Genomic DNA, 9,093 nt, shown 5'->3' on the forward strand with positions numbered 1-9,093 from the left:
AGGAGTTGAAGAGAATGAACCCTCGCGCCGTCGTCGTCGCTCGCTCGGCTTCGGCTTCGGCTTCGGCTTCGGCTTCGGCTTCGGATTTGTCAAATGATCGATAAGATTATTTTTGGACAAAATTTATTTAATAATTAATTAAATGCCAAATCACTGCTAAACGTTCAGAGGGCCTCGCTGGCCGCGGTTCTGCCGCGACCGCGGTAGAATCGCGGCAGTCAGATTCAGAGAGGCTCTCTGGCCGCGGTTCGGCCGCGATCGCGGTAGAATCGCGACAGGCCGCGTATTTTCTGAAAAGGCACCTTTCCAGACACCTCTTCTGATATTTGCCTATAAATTCTGAGGCAAGGCTGCATCTTCCAGACACGAAAAGCACTCTAGAAGTTCTTTCTTTCTGAATATACTACATCCTAATTCGCAGTCTCTCTCTCTCAAATTCGTAAGTGTGTTTTTGCTCCGTTCTTTGAGTTCGTTGGTATCCTGCAGTTTGTATTGCCACTGTTGCAGGAAGGTTTATTCCGTTTTATCCTGGGAGGATTTAATCCATTACCTTGGCAACGTGTGAGGGGGTTAAAATTCCTTAAGGACGCACAAGAAAATTGTGGACTCGGAATATTTCTGATTCTTTACTATTTTATATATTTTTTTATTCTTCTAACAGTTTTCTGATTTTTGTTTCAACTCAGTATCGTTCACAGAAATTGTTCGTAAATAAACACAGAGATATTGAGACCGAAAAGCCAGGCGGCTACTCCTTTGCTCATGTTTGTCTTTTCATTTAGAATTTGTATACTATTTGCTCATGTTTCAAGAATCATGATGTGGAGTCTAGCTGGATTCTGATCTTGCTCCTTTTATATCTACTCTACCTATTGGCTTAACCCAAACCAAGTCCGACTGAGAATTACTTCTTGTGCGATACCACTTTTGCCCAAAACCAAGTCACTTCAACAGTACCCTTTAAAAGATTATTATTTAAACTTCTATTCCCTACATTGATATTTTCTTTATCGCTTTACTTTATCATTGTCGTAACCTGATATCCCCCTCAGCATGTCTCCTCTTTTCCCGTCTTATTCTTTTTAATTCTTGTTATTATTATTATTATTATTATTATTATTATTCTTATTATTATTATTATTATTATTATTATTATTATTATTATTATTATTATTATTATTATTATTATTATTATTATTATTATTATTTCCCGTTTCACCTGTTCCCTTAATGACTTCAAGAGGAGATGATAGTGGAAAAACACAGTCAAAACTTTTTATAATAGTTTTGTTTGTTCATTATACATCTATAATAATATTTAATATTTCTATCTTACTTATGTGTTCTAGTTAAAAAAAAAAATGAAACTCTCTGTTCAATTTGTTTATGTTATAAAATATAGTAATAAAATTATTTAATTTAAAATTTTCAAATGATATTTATTTGCACTAGTTAAAATGTAAAAAAGCTACTACAATATTCATTGGCGGAGCCACCTTATAGGAAGGGGTATAAGGGGTGTCATTCGCGAAAAAAAAAATACACTATGTAGATAGGTAAAAAAAAATTATATGTACATATACTATGTATTGACTCCCCTTAATTTCTTGGTATGTTTACTTTTATATATTTTGATAAACCGTTACGAAAATTCTGGCACCGCCACTTACCATATTGACGAGGTGGAATGTGTGGAAAATGATGCAACACAAAAAGTATCCTATTTTATCTTTTAATTTCTCATATTTCAAGTTAACAAGAGTTTTTGGCATTCTTGATTCCTCGTTGAAACTTATAAAATTTATTAATGTTATGTCTCCAATAAAATATAAATAATATATTAATTCTGATTATTGCAAAATAATAAATGTATAGACGTTTGTGAAGAATTTACAGAAACTGAAGGGCTGTAACAAAGATGCAACGTATTGTCTATTTCACTGCCTCTATTCTCCAACTTTGTCTCTATTTATACACATAACTAATCTGTTGAATTATACTCAATTACTAACTCTATAACTATAAAACGTCTACCTTCTACACAGATTAGGACTTCAACTCCACGTTTCCAAACTCCTTCATGGACATGGAATTGGATTCCTTTCTCAACTCACTTTCAGTTTGATCAGTAAGACTACTATAGAGAGGTCATATACCTTTATAATAATGGATGTTACTATTATAGATAACATACTGTTATAAAGAGGCAGAATATAATATAAAATCTGAATTAAAAAAATGGTATATATTAATAAAATTTTGTTATAAAGAGTGACCTTAGACCAAACATACCCTTACGACAACGGAAAGGTGCCCGGCGCCTTTCGAAGCACTTTCTATTTCTAGATAGAAAGGGCTTCCCTCCGAACCGGACGTGAGAGTCTCCCCTCATCCGAATGGGATCGGGTGTTTTCACGTCTTACCGTAGTGCCCGTTTTGTCTTGATTTCCGATTGATGAACAAGAAGAAAAATGAAACAATTTTATTTTTAACTCGCCCCAAGAGAAAGATAAATATATATAAAATACTTTAAATGCTATGAATTAGCGAAGGCTGTCATTTATCTTTAGAAATCTTATTCGAATTATTATTATTTAAATTAATATCTGCTCTGATACATGGACAGAAGAAAAGATCCTAAAAATTGAAGTTATAAGACTGAACCGCGCTTCCAAGCTTTTTTACTTTGAAGAGCCGAAGGGGCACTTTTTATTAAGTACATTTCTGACAGTAAATGTGCTACATTTGCTGAACTAGCTAATTTAAAAGTCCTAAAAAGGCATTTCTGTGGGTTCTAATTATGTATTATGAAACGGTGTTAGTATCAATACATATTTTCCTGTTTTTCCAAAAAAAAAAAAAGATTTTTGAAAGCCACTTTTCTCCGCCAACGGCTATCCTTAGCTATGTATAGGGTAAATTTGTTTTACCTTAAATGATCGAGATGGCAACATAACACGTGGAACCGAAGACAGGAAGAAAGTAAATTGCGTAGTAACCAGTACCAAAAATAATAGTTGCAATTGACATCGGTCTAACCCCGAAGGGAGCATGATCAACGTGAGCAGAATCAAATCCTTGCCATCGGATAGCATTCAGTGAAGAATATTCTCTGGCATCAAATAGGCAACCATTTTAGAGAATATTTGCATTCATGGCATGTTGTTACATATACATCAATGACCCTCATTGTTGTCATTTAAGAGGGGTTTGATCCTAAAATCTTATTTCCTGGGTATAGCTATAAATAGTAGACTCAACAGCCATTGTAGGACAGGAAACTCTTGGCAAAACTTATGCTACATTCTATTCTCAAGCTAAATCAAATAACTTTACTTGTTGTTTTATATTGTTCTTATTTCTGTCCTCGGAGGTATTACTCCCGGAGCCAGGCTTGTCATTTACTTTGATTTTAATCGCTAAGTCTTATTTTTAATCTGGTTTATTTATCATTTTTTGGATCACATCAGTTCGCATATCTATAAATCACATAACAAATTCAACTATACAGTTTTACGGGTAAACAGTTTGGCGCCCACCGTGGAGCTTAGATAGCTGCGTAATTGAGTTGATCCGTGCGTTTATTACTAACTTGTTTGATTCTTTGTTTCTTAGCAAAAAATAAAAAATAGCAGCTAACGATGTCAACATTGCACACAACATTAAGGGACATGAAAATCTACCTCAACACGAGGATTCAATCAATGATACACCCAACTAGGGAGATGAGGTAACCCCGATCCAGTATTCCAATTCACATACTTCGCATTCGAACACTAGGGTGAGAATAGTATTAGATACGGCAACAAGGATGCCACAAAAATCGGGACTACGAGACCCGAAAACAACAATGTCTCATCGGGATTGGGGATTGCATAGCCAGTCCCGTAGAAACAAGTTGTACAAGTTAGCCACATGTATTGGAAATTTTTTTCTAGCAATCGAATGCTTATGTACCTTTAAAGATGGAAGGAATAAAATAAAGTCCTTTTGTTTTTATCTCGTTTCTTATTCAAAGGATGAGTTAATTTTATCATTTGAAAGATAGTAGAAAACATGAAATGCTTGTGTCGGAATGAACATGAGACGTCTTCTTCAAGAGCACCATAAACATAAGAGGGCCCTCTCTTATACAACCCTCATAGTAAAGGGTTGGTTCTGGAAGAGTTTATACATGAAACAAAAAGCTATTGGACGAAAATACAACCGAAGCCTTATCTAATTCGATGCAAAAAGAATAAAACTTTGCGCAATACTTAAGCAAATGTCTTCTTTATTTATCAAAATACCAAACGGCATAAGTACAAAAGTACAAAGGAAACTAACAAAAGAAAAGAGGAAAAATCTAAACATCGCCACCAGAACTGGGGGGAGAGAGGCATCTACGCTCCCCTCCCCCCGCGAGAAGTGGGCGGATCAGTCGCCGATTCTGGACTTGGGCCTTTATCATCAGTCTCTTCAAGCTCCTCCTTGGTTCTCGAAGACCCAGAATCGGTGCTCAAAGAGTTAGTTGTGTCAGGCTAAGCCAGGAGACATTCTCGAGTAGCTAACTCCAGTGCTCGGGCCTTGGCAATATCATCATCAATAATAACGATGCCTGTTTTGGACTCCTCCAAAGTCTTCCTCTTCATATGATACATTGCATTAGTTTTTTCAAATATGAGGGAGTCTTCTTGGAACTGGAGTTTGACCTAAGCTTGTCGACCTCGGCCTGGAGACCATCCCGCTCAGATCTTGTGGCACCAAGGCTAAAATCAAGATCACGAGTTGTTGATATGTGAAGCCGGTTTTGCTCCATGATCTTCTTAAACCTCTCTTCCATCCGAGCATGCTTTTCCATGCAACCTCTTCGGTTTTGGAGCTCAAGGCTACCTCCAAGTTATTTACTTGCTCAAAGGAGGTAGACTCGCACTCGGCAGCAGCAAGAGCAACATCTTGAAGCTCAGCCCACCTAACCTTAGCATTTTGAAGTTGTGCATGTAGCCGAGTGGCTTCTTGGCATGTGGGCCATCACTTCCTGCTCACTCTGCTGTAACCAGGCCTCAAGCTCGACCACATCAGCAGCCTTTGCCTCCAGCATCGGGAGGCGCACAATAAGTTGATTCTTTTGGCCAACAACTGATACCGTTCGGACATAAGTCCCTCTTTGTCAAGGATCAATCTCTAAAGGCCCTCGGAAGCAAGGAAGTTGGCCTTCAAAACGTATATCAAAGTTAGAAACCCTGTTATAACAAATAAGTAAAGAGAAAGCAGTAAAGAACAAGTACGGTACCGATGCCGCATTGTGCATGGAGTTATTCAACATACACTCTCCTGAAAGAGAGTGTATCTTCTTCTTATCTTTCTCTAAAGCCAGCAGATTCAGGTAGTTGGCAAGTTCCAGCGGCCTAGACAGTAGATGACACCCCTTTGAAATCGAGAGAGTGACACTCCTCCTCCCTCGGGGATCTAGAGAAGGGGGTGAATAATTTTGCTCTAAATTCCCGTGGTCAAGGGACTGGGGAGGAGAAGCACCCTCCTCTCAAGCGTCTGTGGCCGCCGGAGGAGATGAAGCGGATGATGATGGCGAAGTTGCAGTTGGTTTAGAGGGGCGTGAAGTTATTGGTGTTGTAGGATGAGAAGTTATTGCAACAGGAGCAACACTGATTATTATTTGCTCATCAACCGAAGGCAGAGAAGGCCTAGGGTCCTAACACCCTGGACTAGAAATAGCAACGGGGATAGGACAACTTAAGTTGGATAATGAAGATCGTTGTCTCCTTTGAAGGGAAGCATCTTCATCACTAGCTTCCCAGTCATCTTCAATGACCACTGCAGCCATGGTTGGATCAGTTGTGGTCTTCTTTATTTTCTTATTTTATCACCAACCGAGGAAGAACACTGCCTTTTTGGTCGGGTGTTCTCTGGCTAGGGACTCCGAGAGAAAGTGTCCCCACCAGAAGCTGACCCGAGGGCACCACTTCAAGCGAGAGCACTTTGTAACAATCTCGCGGCCTCCACAAGATCGGCCAAAACCTCGACCTTGGGGCAGATGACAGAGACCTGTGGGAGTCCTAAATCAAACAAAAGATAAGGTTAGTAAATTTACTTATATACGTATAGAGGCAGTGGATAGAAGGTGTTACAGCCCATGACCACGATAGTAGGGTATATAAAGTGTATTAAAAGTGAATAATATTTTAAGTAATTTGAGATAATTTTTAATTGTGTGAATTATTGATTAATAGGAAAATTAACAAGTTAATTAAAATTAGCGGGTAATTAATTAATAAACTTGGCATAAGCTTAACCCCTCTCCACCTGGCAGCCCATTAATATAATCTTGTAACTCTTATATAATAATTGAAAGGTAGAAAACACTTAGCAGATTAAGTGACATTAGTCATCAAAGTGGGACCCACCTAAAAAGAAATAATAATTATAAATATGATAAGGATAATATTGTAGTCTCTTAAAAAAGGATTTCAGCAAAAAGCTTTCCATTTAATACATAGTAACAATGAGCAGTAACGTTATAAACCTCTTGAGAAAGAGAGTTTCAACAAAAATGTAACATTTTATAATCTCTTGAGAAAAATTTCAGCAAACTTTCCCTTTTATATACATAAAAATGTTATAAATCTCTTGAGAAAGAGCTTCGACAAAGATGATTTTGCAATAGCAACGTTATTGCTTTGAGCGTTTTATACGGATTGTTCCCTATTTCGATCTCGTCGTTACGTGTTTCGTCACAATTAATGTGTGTCAGAGGGATAGTCTAGAGAATCGACTCAGGTATGTTAAGGCTATCCCTCCTTTCTTTTGGCATGATCTATACGACACAAATGAAATGAGAAAATGCACAACTTTCATAAATAACTCTGCTCATAGAAGTATTAGAGGTGCCTATGTTCTTAAATTTCTATGTGTCCTATTATTTTATCATCTGTTCATGGGTCTCAGAAAAATACATAAGTTGAAAAAACGTTTACTTTATGGCATTATTCAAAGACAAAATGGTCTTATGACACTCCGAAAGATTTTATTGACGTACTTCTCATGCATTGCATTCATTTATACATGTACATTGACCCATGACCAGATGACGTTATATACACATATATATGTATACGGGATATGTATATGGGATATGGGAAAAGGTTATGGCGTTATATACGCACCACCACCTGATCAGTTGGTATACGTTGATGATTTTGCCCACAGTGGCCGAGATGATATGATGGGATGCCCTCAGAGGCTTGATGATGTTATGAACATATGTACTTATGCACGGCATGACATTCATACGCATATGCATGAAACTATAAGTATTTTATGATTTACAGAGTTATCCAGACTTACAGATTGAGTCATTTACTCTATATTTCTTCCATGTCTTTTATGTACTTATTTATGTGCCTTACATACTCGATACATTATTCGTACTGACGTCCTTTTTGCTTAAGGACGCTGCGTTTCATGCCCGCAGGTCCCGATAGACAGGTCGAGAGTCCTCCAAGTAGGCTATCAGCTCTACGGAAGATATTGGTGCGCTCCATTTGCTCCAGAGTTAGCTTGTTGGGTCAGTATGATTTAGACGCATATTGTTTGGTATGATGGGGCCCTGTCCCGACCATTACGTTAAGTGTGTACTCTTAGAGTCTTGTAAATAGATGTCATGTATACAAATACTTGTATGGATTCGTCGACCTATGTTTTGAGTTTACAAATGATCATGTTGGCCTTATAGGCTCGTATATCACATGTCTAAGTTTTTATATCAGGTTGGGTCATCCTATATTGAGTATTCCTCTATGTTTATTCTGGTTAGCCCATGACGGCCCGTTTGGCCCATTTTCCAATGAAAGAAAAATAAGAAAGATATGTTATGTTGGTACTCGATTAAGTAAGATGTCGGGTGCTTATTGCAACCCATAGGTTTGGGTAGTGACAAAAGTGGTATTAGAACAGTAATGTCCTAGAGAGTCTACAAGCCTTGTCTAGTATAGTCTTTTTTATGGGTGTGTCGTGCACCACACTTATAAGCAGGAGGCTACAGGGCATTTAGGACTGTCACTATTTCTTCTTATTCTAGATCGTGTGGTAGAGCTCTGTTGTAAGAATTCAAACTCCTAAATTCGACTTTAGTCGTAATACTACGATGCCTATATCCAAAAAGACGGTTGGTAAGAGATATAGCTGTGAAAGAGTTGAGTCAGAGGAACTCAATTTTTACATCATGCTTATGATGGATAAATATGAGGTATTCATCAGATCATGTGTATATTAAGAAGTGTAAGCTCTTTGGTAAGGATCCCTAAGGCAGGAATACTTATCCACTCTTACGGTAAAAAGGTATAATAGAATCAGAAGGAAGACACAAGTTTCGGCATGTAAAAAAAAGCAAGGTGAATAAGGGTACGAGGTACCCAATTAATAAAGATTTTCATTATTTACCATTCAGGAAGGGAGATATAAGCATTTTGAGTTACCTTCAACAGTGACAGATGTACGTACAATCGGCCACACTGATCTCAGTTATGCCCTATGGGAGCTAACAGATATAGTTTAAGAGAAGGATGGGTTATCAAGATCCGGCTGGGGTTAGAGTAACCCAAGAAGACTACAAGAACAAGTCGGAGATAGATAAGATTTTGTAATTCCTAGTTTAAGTCTAGCTTCTTGTTTTCTTTTGGCACGGTGTAATAAGGAGATCGAAAAGCAGTAGCAACAGCATGCAGCAGCAGTAACAGCAAAAATGCAGTCCCATAGTAGTCCCAGCTACCAAAGCTTCCCGAACTATATTAACCTGATTTCCTTTTAGCCAGGGATATGTTGGAAACCTGTGAAGCAAAGGTTCGGTTAAATCTTTTCAAAAATGCTTCACACGGAGTATTCCAACGGGCAAAAAATCGCTCGTATCCGCTCACTTTATCTTTGCACGAAAACTCTTTGTGTTTTCGGACAAAGAGGGGTAGCTGTGAGCACGTGATTTTTGCTTCACGAAAACTACTCCAAAAGAAATCGAAAAATAAAACAAATTGCCTTTGGGTACAATTTTGAGAATTTTGCGTTTGGATAATTAATTTTTGTCTGTGAATGTTTACCTTATTT

This window comes from Nicotiana tabacum, chromosome 6, assembly GCF_000715075.1.
Source record: "Nicotiana tabacum cultivar K326 chromosome 6, ASM71507v2, whole genome shotgun sequence".
In the NCBI taxonomy this organism is placed as follows: domain Eukaryota; kingdom Viridiplantae; phylum Streptophyta; class Magnoliopsida; order Solanales; family Solanaceae; genus Nicotiana; species Nicotiana tabacum.